Here is a 19,030-nt window from a genome sequence, read left to right on the forward strand (position 1 = left end):
ACATGCCCAGACGAGCTGGCGCCCACGAGCACACCGGTGACGTCAGCCCCCATCCCTGGGCTGCCAGCCTGAGGTCCTGGTGGTACAGGAAGGGGTGGGCACCTGCCTGCAGGCAAGACCTTCTCGCTCCTAGAAATGGCATCTCAGGCCTCTGGCCCTTTAAACATACATTTAAAGTCTTGTCTCTCAAATAATTCAGCCAAGGCATCAACCCAAAGGGCACACTCTCCTTTCCTTGTCTTCAGGAGTAGGAGAAAGAAGGAGACAGGGGAGAGAGTAGATTAATTGGCTCTGGAACGTAAGGCAGGGATTCTGTAAGCCCGGGCTGCCAGGGAAGCAGGGACGGGGGGCACCTTTTATCTCCTTCTGTCCTTTACTTGTCACGCTCTCCCAAGGACCTCACACGCGTCTTCACAGGGAGGGCGGCCTCTCTGTCCAGTCAACACCTGAAAACCACCCCGCGTCCGCCTCTGCCTCCACCACTCTCACCCCCGGTACTAGCAGCCAGCCAAAACCTTAGAGGGAGAATGACTTTCAGGCCACGCCTGAGCAGCTCACTCTGCCTGGTGGCTTGTGTGGCCCTGAAGGGTCACTTGGCAAAGCAGGTTTTGTCTTGGTTGCCCAGAGGTTAGGCCTGGGCAGTGTGAAGCCAGAAACCCATTTGTAAATGGAGCCATGTTTCCTCTGGTAGGTCTCAGATGAAGAGCCTCAGTGTCTGCGACTCCTGTCCCCCTCCCATCACAGCTGTCATATCCCCACTCTCTTCTCTCTGTCCCTGGCTGTGAACTGTCCTGGAGGCTGGTGGTCAGAGGCTGGGAGGGCATCCCTGCGTAAGCTGTCAACCCATATCTTCCACTTCCGGTCCTTCTAAGTGGTAGCCCCCACCCTAGGCTTTCTGAGCCTCACTGGCAGGGCTGGGCTAGCGCCTGCCTGGCCCCTCAGGATATCCTCGAGTGGGCCATGGTGTAGGAGGGATGAGCATTCAGATACAGCTCGGCATGTAGAGTTTGCTCACAGCTTGGGTATCCCACAAGCAGGAACCAGCGGCCCTACGCCAGAAGCATCCCCAAGGGGACTGTGATGCCCCCAAGATTCCAACTGACTCTAACACCCTGAGTCCCCTCCGGGATCCTGTTGGCCCTCAGTGGGGATCAGTGCATCACCTCCTGAGGGGAACCCCCCTGCCCTATTACCTGCCACCAACCCCAGCTTCCGGGGCTGCTTAGCCGGGGGCAAGAGGCACCTTTGGTCCAGTCCTCTCTAAAAGTTGGTGGGAAAGTGTTTGCTCATGTGGGAAATTATATCTCTAGACAGAGCCACATTCCCCAGTACATGAGATATGTAGGTCAGGCTCCAGGCTCCTTCTGCATGGCCGCCCCTCGGATATCTGAAGAGAGTCAGCAGGCCAGGCCTCCACCAGGCCCCCCTGAGCCTTCACTTACAGTCCATCAGCTGTAAGTGGACTGAGCCCTGGATGCAGTGGGAATACTGATGAGACCTGCTTGAAGTATCATTGGGAAGGTTAGCACCATATCACCTATCATACCACTCCTACATAGTTGGGACTCAATAAAGGGGAGGCCCAGGAATTCTGGGAAGGGTCCAGGAGAGTCGAGCCTGGAGCTTGGGTCTTTCGAACTCTGCCTCCATGTCTAGAAAACAAGAAGAATCATACAGTGTGTTGATGCCTTCCGATTTGCCAAACCTAGGTGGGGTCTCTAAGCCCCCTCTTCTCATATCGAGCCCCCTGGAAGAATCACTTCTTGATTTTTCCCTTAGAAACATGTGCTTAGGACAGATGAGAAGCAGCCAGCATCAGGAGGGCATGTTGAGGTGTGAGATGTGTACCTGAGTTCCTGGGAAGCTGGGTGCTGCGTGCGTCCCTTGAATGGTCCCTCAGAAGGGTTGACATGTGGCTTGGTGTCTTCCTGAGAGAAGGCAGTGGCTTCACTCAACAAAAGAGGCTTCCCAGAGGATAGACACCTTACACATAACTCTCGCATGCCTGGGATGACATTTCAGTGCATGGTCCTGCTTATTAATAAAAACAAAGGAGCCGCGATTCTCCCTGAGCCCATTAGTCTAAGAGCAGAAGGTCCTGGAAGGGGGGAAGGAGAACAGGAGTGAGATGGGGATGAAGGAAGGTGGCTGGAGCTAGCATGCCAGAGATCAGGGTCTTTCCCAAATTCCACTTCCTGCCCTCCAGCTGCACCCTGGTCATTTCCCCTCACCGAGACTCTGCAGGCCAAGTTTTGGTACACGCCGGGATGTCGGTGTAAGCAGGTCTTTAAAAAAATCCTTTTCTTTCAAATCAATGTAAAAATATTCTGCGGTACAGAGCAGATTTGATTAAAAAGGGAAAAGGTTGCCTGAAATATGCCCAAAAAAAATTGAGCTAATGGGAATCTCATTCATTATTTAATCTCCTGCTTATCAGAACAGGACCAAAATGGAATCTAATATGGCATATGCACAGTGTTGTCCTGGAGAGCAGACAGAAGGTAAGGGGCAGGAGGAGGGAGAGACGGATAAAGACTTGCCATTGCACTTCAGATATTAAACCGGGCTGCAGGCTTTGAATCAGATTAATAACGGTAGTAGAGCTGAAAATCCCAGTAAAGGTGGGCACGTGTGTGTAGATAGACGCACACACACGCACACACATTGACCTGGTAGCCACACTTGTGCGTTTCACTGTGAGTCATAGACCGCCGCGCTCCTGGGCTTTACTAGATACAAATAAAATACATCCCCACCGGCCGCAGCCCACGGGACCGTGAGATCGTGGACGGCCGGGCAGCGCTGGGTCCTGCCCACTTAATACCGTGCTGGCAAAATCTGCCCTGTTGGAAAGAGAGCCTGCCTGGCAGGACCTGGGCAAACACTCTGAGGCACCCTCTCTGGAGGGATGTTGGGGGCGGGGACAATGGCCCAGAGTCCCTGTGTGCTGAGCTTTATACTGTACACTGGGGCCTCTAATCCCCACAGCAACTCTAGAGACAGTATCATCATCCCTGTCTATCCCACCCTAAGATTCCTGTTCTTTCCCCTAAACCACACGATCCCCTTCAAGCGTATCAACACGAGGCCTGCCATTCCACTTTGCGCGGATGATGAACTGATAAGCAGGCCAGCTGCGGCTCTCCCAAATTTCCATTTTGTTCAGACTGTTCTTTTTGACCACCTCCCAGCCATGCCCACCTCCACTGCCGGGATCAGCCCGTGTCCTCCTTCCCCGCTCCATGACACCTTTCCTGGCCTCACTTCCCGTGACACACCTCACCCTTTCTCCCCCCTCAGCCAGCACTCCCTGAGGTCCACAGGCTGAGCGCCTGCTGAATACAAAGCCTAGAGGGTCCTGCGCTCGAAGGGCCACGTGCCACGTGCGACAAGAGTGGGTTTTCCTGTTCTTCAACCCCGACTCCAAATAGAGCATCTGAGGGAATACTTTCTCCGTCAGCATGCTTTGTGGCCCTGGTAACAAATGGGTTGGGTGTGTTGGGACAATTTCTCAGCAAACAGCCACTTTTCAAGCTGTCTGTGGATTCTTTAACATGCAGATCCTTGGTGGTCTCACAGAGCAGGCTCCCCGATGTCCAACATCCCATGACCCCCCCCCCTCCTTCCCATCCCATTCCCAATAGGCCCATTGCACAGGTGGCCAGCCTAGGCTAGAAGAATAGGGACTAATGTGGGAGGCAAAGGATTCTTTTTAATAAGAATGGGTGATTTCAATGAGCCATCATGTGCTGGGGCATCTCCCCTTCCTCTCCTTGGTCCCTCTGACCAAACCTGAACTGGGGTGTGGTAGAGACAGGCGTGGGGTGAGATGGGCATTGTCCGACCTGCTAACTTCTTTCTTTCCTATAATGCCAATCAGGGACAGCTCTTCCTAACTCTCATCTTCTTTGATATTCAACTCGAGCTGTAGGGGAGTTTAAAAAAAAAAACAAAAACCAGAGCGGGGCACCGAACCACCTACAAAACAACCCAGCAAGGCAGTTTCTCCAGCAAACCTGCGTCTTATATCTTCTGTGACAAAAAGATTTATAGCAATTTTTTATTAAAAAAGAGAGAGAGAGAGAGCTGCAGATAATCAGATCTGAGACGCAGAAATGGGAGCGGGGTGGGGGGGTGTTATTCGTGTAAGTTATTTTAAAATATATGTTAGGTGCGTGATGGATTTTTCCAACTCCGGCTGGAGGAGGGCCACAGCAGCGCCCCGCCATCCCGATGCCTGGCCTAAAGTGATGGAAATGATGTGTGAAGGGGAAGGGCAGGGAGGGAGGGGGTCTCCAGAAAGGGAGGAGCTAGCTGGTATTTGGCAGAAGCATGCCCTCCTCACTCAAGTTCCCACCCCAGGGCCCAGGAGCCGCCCACAGTCCTCTCCCCTCAACAGGTAGAGAGAGACTCTTGCTTCCTTTTATTGGGAAGGACACAGCTGCAGGCTCTTAAAACCGGAAGCAATCTTAGGAGGGCACCCCCCTGCCCCGATAAGCCCAGTGTTAAGCTCTCTGCCTGGTTTCCTAGAGGAAGTAAATGATGGTTATAAAGAGAAAGGCTCATTCTGCATTTTGAAACACGGAGATGAGATTCATTGGTCTCCGTGATTCATTGGTCTCCGTGGTAAAATACACACACCTCCATCCCCCTTCTCAGAGGCCCCTGGGTCTCCATGCCCCAGGGCAGAACTCCTTTCCTGGGGCAAAGGCAGGAACTGGTATGCTTGCCCCATGGAAAGAACTGGGGTCTGTCTCAGAATGGGCAGAGTTGGTGGGATGGGTTATCTGGCCCCGAGGCCGGGCACCTGTGTGCCGAGATCAGAACCAGCACGGGGGTGGGAAAAGGGGAGATGGATCATCTCCATGAATGTGCCCCCGCCCGAGAAAATTCCTCCCTCACAGGGAGCTCCAATCCTTTGGGACCTCCAGACAACCCTGTATGATGACTGGCCTTCAACTGTTAGTGGAAATGATGGAGGTGGGGGGCAGGGGAGGGAGGAACTGCCCAGAAAACAGGTCTTGTGAGGAATAGCTGGAGAAACCAGGAATCTAAAGAAAAGGACACCAGGAGGTGTGAGGCTTGCCTTCAGACACTGGCCTAGCCAGTTCAGAGCAGCGAGCAATCCCCATGGGCCAAGGGGCTGGGTGCAGGGGCTTGGGGCCTGGATAGGCCTTATAAGGAGGGTTTTTGGTGGCACGAATAGAAAAGACATTTTAGAGGGTGGAGCGGAATGGATAAAAATGCTACAGCAGGAGGCAGGATGGTGCAAGGGATAGGCAATGCCTACCCCGCAATTAAGAACTAATGGTGCTGTGTCAGCCACCAGGGCAGACTCACAGGGAAGATACTAGAAAGGCAAGTGCTTTCCAGATGCCTCAGATTGCACCGTTAAAGCACCACGTCTCCTCACTGGCCTTGGTTATAAGGTGCACAGCCTCCACCCTATTTCTCTGAGCCTTCTCAGGATGCCTCCGAGGCCTCTGTGAGCTGAACTCCCCAAGAACCAGAGCATGTCTGTCAAGGGAGGGGGCTGTGTCCAGGCACAAGGCTACCCATGTGTGAGAGGGCCCAAGGCTGCTGGAGGATTCTGGGCATCCAGGTGTGCGCGGGTCCCATTCGGCAAGGCCCACATTCTTGTTGCCTTCCCCTTCTCCCCTCCCCAGACCCCATCCAGCCTTTGTCAGGCAGTCAATCATCTGCAAACAAAACCTTCAATAACTCCAGAGTTGCCCTGCTCAAAGGAGCCCCAGGTGATTTCTTTCGGAAAGAGAGGCCTCCATCTCTGTGGGGGGAGGTCCAGAGAGCAAAGAAGTCTCCCACTATGCCCCTGAGACCCTCTGCTTCTCCTCGGATGGTGAACCAGCCTCAAGCTGGACAAGGAGCTGCTGGGTCCACACGCTGCCCACAGGCATGTGCCTTGACGTCTCCAGGTGGAGTGGCAGCTGTCCTGTATCACGCCTGTTCGGGGGGGTTATTGGGGGAGTAAGTGAGATGAGGCATGTGGAGGCCTGACCAGGCCCTGGGAAGGAATAAAGAACGAGTGGACAGTGGTCCAGATCCCAGTTCAGGAGGAAGATGCTGGCTCTGAACCACCCCGGCTGCCTGGTGAGGGTTCTGCCTCCTGGACAGATGGCCGCACCACGGGGGCGAGGCCAGCCATTGGCACCTAGCGCCGAGGTGGGGGAGTGGGTCTCTGAGAACAGGAAATGAGGATTGGGGCCAAATCTGGGGGAATCTGTGTAGCTGAGACCATCTCAGAAGAGGCGATGATGGCCTATTTCTTAAGAGCGGCCCCGGCTCAAAAGATCCATGTGCTTCTGTCCCTGCCGTGGTGTCTGTCTGTCTGTCTTACATGCACGCTCCAGCACGCATTGTGTGAACATGCACTTATGGAAATGCTGACATGTGTCACTCACACTTCTGCCCAGCGCCGCCGCTCCACCAGGAGAGAACACACCAGATAGCATCCGCTATCACAGGTCACCCCCGCTGGTGCTGTCACACCCTGTCACAAGCTCCATCTCTCAGCCCCACATCTAGAGGGCTGCACACACAGCCATGCACAGGTAAGGCCAGGCCTTACCCCTCTGCACAGTCACACAGCTGTACAGCAACACCGGCCATCCCAGCCGCACATGACTCCCACCGTCCCCATGTCACGCCGTGTCCCACGGTGCCCCACAGTGCCCCACGGTGCCCCATGGTGCCCCATGCAAACACTGTCCATCCCTCCACTCCAGCCATTTGTCCCCAGCCCTTCTTGTGGGTCTTGCTGGACTGGGGGAGGGGTGTGGAGAGCAGCAGGAGAGGGGGTGGCCTCGCCTTCATGGAGGGTGACTCCTCGCGTTATTTTTAAACCTTCCCCTCATTTGCTAAATGAGGCTTTAGCTCAGTTCCTCTCACAGCGGGGGGCGGGGAGCCAGTGGCCTGACAGATGCTTAAGAAATTACGGGTGAAACGTGCTGACTCAGGCCTGAATTACTTGCTGTCCCGGGACTGTATTTAGTCCAATACGCACGGCTGGCTGGCTCACCCACCCTCCTCTTACCTTCCTCTTCTTCCTTTCTGCCTCCCCTATTTCTGCCTCTGTCGCCCTCTTCTCCCAGTCTCTCTCCCCTTACCCTGGCTGTCTCAGCCCCAGCATCTTTCTCCACCCCCACCTTCCCGTCCTGGGTGCCCCTCATGCTTCAAGCGCCCCTGGCCAGGGAGGGGCCATCCCCACAGAGCCTTGGGAAGGGTGTGGGTGTGGGAGCCTGTGCACACTGGAGGCTGGGAGGTGAGGATGAGGTTGGTGTTGGGGACAAGCCAGAGTAGGCTCCATGGAGGAGGCACACTTGAGAGAGCCCATATAGACCTTGAACTTGGTAGGTGGTAGAAGGGCACTGGGCTGCCCAGAGAGAGAGAGCATCCTCCCCTGTTCTTGGGCAGAATAAACTGAGTGCGGGGGTTGATGGGGGAGTTCTGTTCCGGGGAAGGAGGGCCATTTTGAATTTTAGAATTTCCCTTGGATGTGAATGTTGATTTATTCTTTTCCTTATTTATTGTTTTTTCTCCTCACCTTCTCTCCACCCAGACCCTGGCTCTTTGCTGAAATAAAGAATGACAAAGAGCTTCTACCCCCACCCCGTCCCACACACACATTCCATCTGCCACTTCTGAGCTGGGAGGACTGGGGACAGGGGCTCCTGCTAAAAACACAAGAGAGAAGAATGGGTATCCCCTGGACGCTGGGGCAGCAGGGGTCAGAGAAGGGGAACTCCATGGGTGAAGAGGGTGGGTCGTGGGATGTGGGAGCCAGGCGTACATCCTGGGTAGGTCCAATGGAAGGGGTGTTTAGAAGCAGGAGCAAGCATCCTGTGCCCAGATGCCTCTTCTCCCATGCGTCCCTTAGAGACGGACGGTAATTAACCTGAATGTAAATTGAATGGTTCAAACTAAACACTGAGAGACTCACCTCGGCGGCCTCCTTGCCCCTTCCCAGTGGAGTCATTTGTTCCATGGCCTCGGCACCAGAAAGGGCTGGTCCCCGGTGGCCCTGGAGACCAAAAAGGAAGCCCAGACACAAGGAGTCTAGGGGCCCACAGACTGAATGGGGGAGACTGAAGTCCAGAGAGGTGCAGTGATTTATCCCAGGCCACCAGCCAACTGGTGGCAAACTTGTGGTTAGGTTTTAAGGCCAGACAGCCTCAAGGAGACAGCAGGACGTGGCTAGGGACTGACACACCTGGACAGACAGGAAGACGTGGGGTCTGGTTTGGCCTCCTTAAGGATCACTGCAGGCCCCTGGTCAAACCAACTGGAGGCTCGAAGTGCAATGTTCCCATCTCCGTACTGGGCTAGGTAACCACCTACGGTGCCCAGGGAGGTGCCAAGCAACCTGGTGTGAGTGTGGCTGGGTGGCAAAGATGCTGAATCGTTTCCTCCTCTATCTCTTTGTTCATCTACAAGCACCTTAAAGGGCTTTCTGGCCCATGACTGGTGCCAAGGAACCTCGATCCATGTCACATGGGGTCGGAAGCATTGCCTGAGCTGGGCGCCGAGGCTCACCACCTAAAACGTCTTGGACAAGACTTGAAGACTCCCTGACTGCGCTGTCTATGGAACTGGCTCCCAGGACTGTTCTGAGGACTACATGAGTCAATGCCCGGACTGCACTTGACCTGGGATCAGCGCTCAGCCAGCATGAATTAGTATTAGGTCACACCAAAGGCCTTTCCCTGAGGCCTTCCCCATCAAATGCAGAGCCCTCTCCTTCCCATGATACTGCTTTGCTCAACAGGAGCCCAGAGTGAGGCCTTCACACAGTAGGGGCTTGCTGCGCTGCCGGACACAGCCAACCATGCAAAAACGTCCGCCACCTGGCTTTGTGGTTCAACCCTAAAGGAAAGAATGGCCTAGTGGGGGAAGGGCAGTTTCAATGACCTCTTCCCCAATCCCGTCATTTTCTTTCCCAAGTGAAGAAGACACCTAGGTCCTAGGGCCTAGAAGGGGCCCCAGCGAAGCCCGAGCGTCCCAGTGGCTAGTCAAAGCCCCAGCCAGGGCCCCCATCCCGTAGCCTCTGCAAACCAGTGGAACCCAGCAGAAGCAGCCGAGGAAGGGTCCCTACCACCGACTCCTGCCTGGAGCCAGCCGGGGGCCCCCGGCAGACCGAGCACTGTACCAGGATGGCCCGGGACCTGCTGCGATCAAGCTGTTCCAGCAACGAAACACAAATCAGCCGCCCTCGGCCCTGCCATTTGCCAGAACCAAATTCATGAGCCTCTGATAAATAATTCAGGCTTCTCCATCTGTGGAAAAGTTGGATTTGGCCTAATTTCTCTCATAAACAAAGCACATCATCTGCTCAGAACAGTAAAATAGACACCAGTCAAATTTTAAAAAAATATATAGCCCAGTAAACCTCCTCCACTCAGAGTGTAGGATCACGAAATCCAGGTTGCCTTTCCGAGTCTGGGTGGGCAGGGTAAACTGAGAGCACGAAGTCGTCAAGAAACTGAGGCGTGCATATTTAAGACCAATCGATGTGCCCAACGATCAGTGAGTCCCCACTTACTGAAGTTGGCCGTCTGATTCGCTTCTAAGTAGTATTTGCTGAAAGCAACAAACACCCTTCTTTGAAGTATTCTTGAGAAGAGGAGTATCAATCAGAGTTCTCCAGAGAAACGGAACCAACAGGAGACAGAGATACACACACACACACTCACACACACACACACTCACACGCTAGCATACGTACTCTCTATGGGCGCCCACTAGGAGTTGACATACATATCTGATTTACATTAATAGGTAAGCATATTTATACACATACACATAGAATACATATTTAATATGCATTCAAAGATTTATTTCAAGGAATTGGCTCATGTGACTTTGAGGGCCCTGATAATTCCGAAATCCGACGGGCAGGCCATCAGACTAGAAACTCCCCTGCAGAAGCTGATGCCTCAGTCTTGAGGCGGAATTTCTTCTTCCTCAGGGAAACCTCCATTTGCTTTGAAGTCATTTCAACTGATTGGATGAGGCCCACCCACATAATCGAGAATAATCTCTTACTTAAAGTCATTTATGTAGATGTTCCCCACAGCTTCAAACCTCTGTCCTAGTGTTCGGCGGATTCACTGGGTGCTGTCGCCTAACCAAGCTAACACATAAAACGAACCACCTCACCAGGTTTGCCCCCGGCATTTGCTTTTCCCTTGGCGTCTCCCGCCTCCAACCGACCTAAATCAGTGAGGCTCACCTGCAGGGGCGGAAAGCACAGCATCAGGGAACACTCGCGCCTGGGGTTGTGGGGCCCTCGGGAGCCCGTGAATGGAGCCCAGAGTGCTAAACTGTTTGCCCAAGGTCACACAGCTGGTTAGATGGATGGGCGTGTTCAGAAGCCAGGGCCACGGCATGTACCCTCACCTGGACAAAGCATCGCTACCTGCCTCCGGGTCCTGGACTGGGTCACATGCCTGGAAAAGCATGGGAAGGGGCGCCTGGGTGGCTCAGTCAGTTAAGGGTCCGGCTCTTGATTTCGGCTCAGGTCATGATCTCAGGTCAGGATTGTTACGATCAAGGCCTGCCTCAGGCTCTGTGCTTAGCAGGGAGCCTGCTTCTCCCTCTCCCTCTGCTCTCCCTCTGCTCCTGCACTCTCTCTCTCAAATAAATAAATAAATCTTAAAAAAAAAAGAAAAGAAAAGAAAGAAAGGGAAGAAAGAAAAGCACAAGAAGCAGCAAGCGCTCCACGGGCGTGCAGGTCTGTTACACACGAGCCCTGGGTGAGTGGACCATGACTGGTGGGTCTCGGGCACCCCGTGTTTTGTTGTCTGGGACCTTCTAGGTTGTCCAGCTGTTAGTAAAAACCTCCATCGGATGCCTACATCCTGACTGGGGATCAGGTATTGCTGAGGGTGAACCACTCCTGTGTGCTCATCAGCACGGGTGCCCTGTCGTCCGGCACAGTGTGGCTGAGTCAGCGGCCCGTGGGTACAGACCTGAAAGGGTGTCTAGAGTGTCAGGAGGAGCAGGCCTTACCACAGGTGGGAAAGTGCTACCACGACCAAGCACGCAGGTGTGATGTGCAGGCCTGCGGCAAGGCACCCGCACACCCAGGTTCTCTGTTAGTCTTAGCCCCCAAGGGGATGTCGTTGAAGGCTAGGGGACTTGGCAGGACAAAGGAGCCATCCAAGATGACCAGACTCATGGGAGCTGCTCAGGTGACTACAGCATAGGTCTCTGCCCACCAAACCCACCTCTCATGGGAATCCTCACTCTATCCAGTACCTGTGGGTCCTCTCCACCTCCTAGTGCCCTTGGGAAGACCCCTGCAGGCAGGAGGGAGGGACGGAGGGAACTGGCTACAGCCTTGTCTCAGCAGGAGGCCCTCTGGGGGGGCAGCTGCCCCACTCTGGGACCCCAGGAAGGAGCCTGCTCCCACCAATCCTGGGCCAGCTTCTCCCTCGAGGTGAATAGCAGGGCCCAGAGCCAGGCCCTTGAGAAGCCACGTGCATGGGGCAGTGGCCATGCAGGGAGGATTCTTTCTCAGGAAAAGTTGTTCTCTGAGTTAGAGTGGTTCTCCTGCTCTGAGATGCACCAGCCCATCCTCCCAGGGCAGGATTTTCACCATCATCCCATTTCCCAGCCCTCACGCCCTTCTCACCTCCAAACTTCAGATGAGGAAGCAATTTGGCTAGACTATTATTAAAAGGGAGGGGAAGGCAGGCTCCGTGGCCATAAAAGCTCTCCCTGCCTCCCAGCAGCAGCGGCTGGCAGCTCTGTCCCTCACCCTGCACACTTCGCCCTGACGCACCTGCCCTTCACACTCTGGGTAGGCCCAGGACCCCTTTACAGCCCTGCTGCCTGGCCCAGGCCTGGGCAGGGAGGGACAGGAAGGAGGACGCAGCCCATAATCAGGACAGAGGGCGGGAGGAGCCCCTGCTTCAGAGAGCAGAGCCAACCTTGTGTCAGAACAAAGCATATCCAAGGAGCCCCTGGGGTCAGGGCTCAGAGGTAGACCTGGCTTCCGGTCCTAGCTTGGCTTCACCCCAGCTAAGACTGGACCTTTTCCCTAATTAAAAAAAAAAAAAAAGCCAGCAATACCCGCCACATAGGGTCTTGGACAGTCATGATTTACAAACACAGAGAGCACCATAAACCAGGACACGTTCCTGGACCGAGCAGTGATTACCTACCCTGGGTCTGGTTTCAGGGCAGCATGACCCGAGCAGCTCAAGAAGAAGTGACGAGAGGTGGCCCCGACCCCCCTGCTCAGACTCCCTGCAGCTCCTTGGTACAAGTTTGCAGATCCCAGCCAATGCCCTCAATCTACAGATGAGAAAACCAAAGCCCAGAGAGGGCAGGAGCCCCTGCCACCCTCCCAGAGCCACCTGCCGGCCCTGTCCCAGCCCCAGCCCCGCTGCAGTCCTTCCCCCTTTAGACTGGAAACTCCTGAAGGGCAGGGACCGGGCCATGTCCAGGCCAGCACCAGGAACATCATGGAGCCCAGCAAATCTCCCTGAACAAATGAAGGGTCTGCCAAGACTCCCTGATCATGAATGTACCCTGGGCTCGATAATGGAGAGTCAGAGGCAGGGAGGGGAGTCACCGCAGGGAGCTCAGAAAGCCGAGGGCCGCAGCTAAGCCTCGAGCCCTGAGCGGGTTCAGCAGAGGGGCCAGTGGCAGGCCTTGTGAGATTTGGAAAGGGTGAGAGCTTGTGGGCGGCGAGGGGTGACGGGGGCAGTAGCGAGGCACAGTGCCATCGGTAGGGGCCCCCACACTTACCTCCCACTGGGGTCTGTGAGGCCCAGCGTCCGGCTGCCAGAGCAGGCAAGCACACCGGTGGCATGGCCAGAATGAAGACATCCAGACTCGAGGCTGCACCTTCTGAGACGGAATTCTGGCTCTTGTTACTTTAATTAAGAAAAACAAAAGACATGAGCAGGGTGAGTCTGCCTGGGAGCTGCCCAGGGAGGTGGAAGGGATGGTTCTTGGCTTCCTCGAGGAGGGTTGTCTGCAAGGAACACTTGATGGTTTGGCTGTGTCATCAGTAAGACTGAGGTCTCATGTTCAAACCCCATGTATAGGGAAAAGACCCCAAATCCCCCGTCTCACACTGACCCCAACCATGGCCTCAAAGTGACCCTGGCTCTATCCAGCTGCCTGTGTCACCCAGGCTGTCTCGCAAGGGCAATGGCAGGACCAGGCTGCTGTACTCACTCAACCACTGTTTGCTGAGCACCTACTAAGCCCTAGTCAGTGCACGGGACACAGCAGTGAGCCATGTGAGCTCACAGCTGCTGGCTCCGCACCCTCTAGGAGTGACTCCTCCTGCTCTTACATCTGTTCTTGTTGGTCTGTTTGTAATTCTTTTCAAAGCCCATTCACACCCACCATCTTGAAGCATGTTCTCAATAACCAAAATTTACAGATGGCGAAAGGGCAGCCCAGCTAGGACAAGAATTTGGATGCTCCTCTTGCAACCACGCGTTTGCAGAGCCTGGTAGCCCTTGCTACATGGGAACGCGGCTGGCAGGTTGCCCCCACGGGGCTGCAGGAGGGACATGAGGCCAGGAGTCACTGGGGGGGGGGGGGGGTGAGATGGTGGGGAGATGGGGGTAGCAGAGGAGCTTCCTGCCTCAAAAGAGGCATCCCTCAAGGTCACCGGAAAGATCTTGGCCAGGTCCTGAGGGAATGTAAGGGGTTGGGGCCTTGTCCTTGTGGGCCACATGGAGAGAAAGAACTCACCCTCACAGCAAGAAGAGTCCTTGATCTGGAACTGTGGGCTGGATTCACCTGCATAGACAAGAACCAGAAGGGATATTGGTAGAACTGTGAAAGGCAGATATTCCAAGGATATGTGAGAGGAAATTGCTGGGGTCCGTGAAGGGAGTGAGGCAAAAAGGGTGCACCGTGTGGGTTGGGCCAGGGGTACCTTGCATCCCAGGCCGGGAGCTCGCACTGGGCACTTTGGACTGTGGAGAGGTCCGAAGGCAGGGCGCCTTGATGCCAGCCTCCAACCCCCTCTGGTGGGAGCATTGCTACCCCATGCAGGAGCCGCAGAACTCCGTCTGGTCCTGGTATCGGTACCTGCCGTTGGGAGCCCTCAAGCCCGGGCAGGCAGAGCTGACCGCAGCCAAGCCACAAGTCAGTTGCATTGGCTACAACATCCCCGCCAGCTGAAGGAGGCTTCCCCCCAGGCTGGAGACCTCCAGGCAACACAGCCACACTTGGAGATGGGGACCCTTTGCTGACCCACCTCTCAGGGGGCTTAATATGTTACAAGGGGAGCCCAGAGAGGGATACTAGTCCCCAAATGGTGAATTGCTAGTGATGGAAACCAAACACTGTCTGTTACTCTTTCAAATAAATAAAAAATAAAAATCAAACCAAAAAAAACACCTACTGTGCCTAAAGCATGGGGCACAGTTCCGGGGAGGCTGCAGAGTCGTGAAGGAGGCTCCTGCTTGCAAGAACCTGTAAGTGTCAGGATGGACCCTGTCTGCTCCTTCACAGGCTGCCCATCCCACTCCTGCCGGCAATGCTCTGCTGAGCGCAGGAGCACAGGAGAGGACCAACCATGGGAGGGGCACACCACACAGGTCCAACTCCGGCCATGGGCTGTCCCTGCTGCAGGCCATGTGTAACAGGACTGCAGGAGGCCTGGACAGAGGAGGGAGCAACGCCCTCCTCCTCCTGCCACTGGGCCTGCGGGCAGGAGAGCGGACATTCCGTAGGGGAGGGGACTCCCCCGGTGGGAAAGTGTGCAAGGCCAGGCAGATGTGGTAATGCCCCTTGCCATGGGGATGGAGGGCCATTTTCCCTGATAGAAGAATACTCATCTAGGTGGATTTGGGGGACTGGAGTTTGGGGGTTATCTGGGAGCAGATTGGAGACACTGGGAGTGGACTTGCTTAAGGTCATGCCCTAGGAAAGGCAGGGAAGCTGAGGAGTGAGGGGCCAACAGTCAGACTGTGGGAGAGGTAATGCTGGGGGCCCCACATGGCCCATATGACAGGAAGTGACCCCCCAGTGGCTGGAGCATGGGCAGGTCAGGAGGTCCACTGTGGGGGAGTGGGCAGCAGACACTTAGGGCCTGGAGATTGCAAACCCTTTTGGACTGGCATCCCCTGGGGGGCTCGTCTGTCTCCCCCTGCCTTGGCCCCTCTGCACCCCTCCTTCTTCAGATGCTGGGGCTGCTGCAGGAGGACCCTGGCATAGCATTATTAAGACATCTGTGTCTCTAATGAAAAGTTACCCGTTGCTGGGCAGGGGAGAGACACAAGTCATTATGAATCAATTTAGCTCTGGCCAGCCATCTGCCCGGGCCTCACGTGGGGGGAGCCAGATCGAGGCAAGGAGGGGCCGCTTGCTCTCCCCTCACAGACCAGCCTTCAGGCTGGCTGGAGCACCTTCAGGAAGGTACCCCAGCTGCCCACCAGGGAGGGACGCTGGACCAAGAGCAGCCTGTCCTCCAGGCGGAAGTGGGGGGACATCCCATATGCCTGGGCGGATGCCTACCGTGTCCCCATCCCCCCCCCCCCCCCCGCCCGTGTTGTGTTGTGTCGTGTCCTGAAGGGATAGTCCAGGTCTAGGGGCAAGGTGGTGGCATGGGACTGGGGTGGTGATGGGGGTGGCTGTCCAAGTCCGCTCCCCCATCTGTGCTGCCGCCCCTCATCCCCCTCCTGCTTGCCACTCAGCCCATGGCCCCAGCCCCGCCCCTCGCTCCTCGTCCCGACTGGGCGGCGGCGGAAGCCCTGCGCTCTCGGGCCAGGGTCACGGCTCCGTTGGTATGGAACCCGGCCCGCCCGCTCCCCGCGGCGCCCCCGGCATCTGCCGCGGGCCCCCCCTGCGAGTCCGGGGAGCCGATCGCCGCCGGGAGGAGCGCGCCAGTTGTCGCGCGCGCCCCGCGGCCCTCGACAAGCTAGCAATTTGTTGTTGTTTGTCGAGTGCTTTTGTCATGCAAATCCCAGAGCCGGCCGCTGGCACCAAGCTCGGAGGAGGTGGGGTGTTTTTGCGTTTTTTTCTCTTCCCTTAGCCTTTGCAGTTGGAATTGTTAGTGTTGTTTAAAATTAAAGGGGGAAAAAAAGGCAGGCAAAAATATCACTTATTTAATTTCATTTGCTCTTAGCGTTTGTGGCTCCGCAGTGCTCCCCTCCCCTTCAGAGATTGCCAAGGTTGAGGGTAGGGGGTGTTGGTGAGGAGGTGAAGGAATGTGTCTAGAGGGATACCCCCATCACCAAGATAGACTCAGGCGTCTGGGCTGGAGCACCCAGGTCCAACTCCAAAACCAGCCCCCTGGCAGTGGACACCCCCCCACACACCTCCCATCCTCACCCCCACAGTGCCTCTGCAGGGTATATCCCCCATAAGTTGCCTCCAGGGTGTGGGGCCTTAGCCTGCTGGCAAAGCGCCCCCTCTAGGGTGAATGTGCTCCCCCAAGACACCTGGCGGCTCAAGTCCAGTCTTTATGCCCTCTGAGATTCCAAGGTTCTAAGTGGCTTTGAGCAAGTCCCTGGTCTGCCCATCACGAGGTCTGTGGTCCAGGGTGGGCTTTCCCTGTCAAGTGCTGGGTCAAGCTGGTCACCCTTTGACCAGGAGATAGTGGGGGGAAGATACCAGGGACTTCCTGAGAGGAACTGAGCTTCTCCTCAGGCCTCTGCTCTGTGCCCGCATCCGGGTGATCCCGCATCAGTCAGCTCAGGCTGCGGTATCAGAGTACCACGGGCTGAGTGGCTTAAACAACGGAAATTTATTTCTCAGAGTTCTGGAGGCTGGAAGTCCAAGATCAAGATGCCAACAGTGCTGGTTCCCTGGGGAGGGCTCCCTTCCTAGGTTCCAGACGGCCCCCTTCTTCCTGTGTTCTCACCTGGTGGGGAGAATGAGCAGCAAACTCTCTGGTTGTCTCTTCCTATCAGGGCACTGATCCCACCAGGAGGGCCCCTCTCTCAAGACCTCTCCTAAACCTGATTACCTCTCAAAGGCCTCACCTCCAAACACCATCGCAAAGAATGAAGCAGGGGTGGGGCGAGAGGGAAGGGCTGCTTGAGATGGAGTGGCCTCTCAAGGCCTCGGCTTCCCTGAGCCTGAGGGGACGTTGGGCCGAGAACCCCGGAAACATGTTCGGGAGCACAACACGCGGCTGCTCTTCTGGCAGCACCCTCTTCCCCTCCTCTTGGAACCCTACCGTTTCAAAGTTCACCTTCTTCAGGAGAGGCTCTCAGATGTGCCTTTGGAGAGAGGCGGCTCTCTCCGACAGCAGAAGATACCGCATGTGTGAAGTGTGTGTGTGCGGGCACGTGTGTGTGTGCGCGATCGCGTGTGCACATGTGCACATGACTATAACAGACTGCAACAGACACACTATAACTGACTGGGCAAGTTACGGAATGGGTTTTTGGGCGTTCAAGTCCAGCACTTCGGGGACCAGGAATTCCGGGCCCAGGAGGGAGAGCGGCCGGGCTGCCCTGGGCAACATCTCATCTATCTGTGAGCACAAAGGAACTGTCGAAGCTCGAGCTCAGGAAACAGCCTCCTGTTTTAAGAAAGGCAGACTCCCGCCTTGCGGTGGCCTCCCTCCTCTCTTCTCACAGCTTAGAGGGTTCTCTGCGGTCAGGTTCCACATGACATGCACAGAGCAGAGGAGGCTTCAGCGCAAAGCAGCCTGTGCACACAAAAACATTCCACGAGCGTTTCCAAGGCGCATCAGGGGTCGCCCCTTATGCAAAACAGATGGCCAAGTACAAACCCAGGAGCTAAAACAAGGCCAGCGGAGAGTGGCATGGTAAGACACTTCCATGTGGGTCCTCCGGAGGCTGGCTTTGCAGGCAGCATGGATCAGGTCCTGTCATTCGATGGAGCCGCCGCTGGACTTCAGCTTCCAGCCTGTTCTTCAGCGAAAACCTGTCTTGCTCCCACTCCTCCGTTCCAGCCCCCGGCCTCCGTGACAAGCAGTTATGAGCACGTGAAGCTGAATCTCCAACACAGACGTAATCCTGGTTGAAGGGGAGCAGAGGTTCACAGCCGCCCAGGTGCCCCTGAATTCAGTTCCTGTGGCCCAGGTGCAGGCAGCATCCTTTCCCCCTCCCCACTCTCAGCTCCACACACTAAAAGTCCCCCTGGGACCAACGGGGCCCTGGATCTAAGCTCTCAGGGTAGATGAGAGTGGGTGGAATGATGCAGCGGAAAATACCCACCTCACCTCCCTGCCTCCTGTCTGCGCTCAGCACGCCCACTCCAAAGCCCCATCCCAAGTCTGCCTCTCTGCTCCCTTCCCTACCCTCCCTGAGTCCCACCCTCTGGCCTGTCTGTTGCCCAGCAGACAAGCCCCCTCCAGCCCTTACTGGGTGCCTGGCCCTGTGCACCTGTGCAGGAGGGAGCTCACGCCTGCAGCCTGTGCTGCCTGAGTGTCCGCCGTGCTCTGGTCACGGTGCGAGGAGCTAGGGCTCCCTGCATGGAGAACAGCCAGGGGAAGCCACGTTGTGGCTGGGGAAGACAGACACATGAGCAGATCATAGCAATGACAGAGGCATTCCAGGCCTCCCAGCCTGGAAGACAGGACCACTGGAACACAGAGACCGTTCTGGCATGAGGGACCCGGTCAAGCACAGCTTGGAGTCAGGAGGACCCCTGGGTTCAGAGCAAGCAGGACAGAGGGCTGCTGCTGGGGCGGGGCCGGGCGGGGAGGGGGGGCTTCTGAGAGGAGAGAGCTGTGGGCACTGGGGGAGGGACTGCAGGCTGAATTGGGGCCACAAGGCCAGGGTGCTGCAGCTTGAACAGGGGCACACTTGCTAGAGGATGTGTCCGTGGGCCTCCATGGTTAAGAGAAAGTTTGGGGTCCCCCACCCTTAGCCCCCCTCGGGAAACAAATGTTAATCGAAGTATAGGGGTCTTTTACCCAGAAGCCTCTGTCTGTCTGCTCCTTATACTTTTGTTTCTGGCCACCTACAGCCTATGATTTGGGGTCTCCTCCCCAGGTCACCTGTCCCTGTCCTCTCCTCCCCATGTCCCCCGTCTGTTGGCAGCTAGATGGCCGGGCGAGACC

General features: G+C 55.9%; 1 protein-coding gene across 50 annotated transcripts in view; it reads left to right on the forward strand.

Moving 5' to 3' along the window:
- The window catches only part of CELF4 (CUGBP Elav-like family member 4), a 290,944-nt gene that overhangs the window by 144,133 nt on the left and 127,781 nt on the right, over positions 1 to 19,030 (forward strand). The window lies entirely within an intron of this gene.

Source organism: Ursus arctos, unplaced genomic scaffold, assembly GCF_023065955.2.
Source record: "Ursus arctos isolate Adak ecotype North America unplaced genomic scaffold, UrsArc2.0 scaffold_17, whole genome shotgun sequence".
Lineage (NCBI taxonomy): Eukaryota > Metazoa > Chordata > Mammalia > Carnivora > Ursidae > Ursus > Ursus arctos.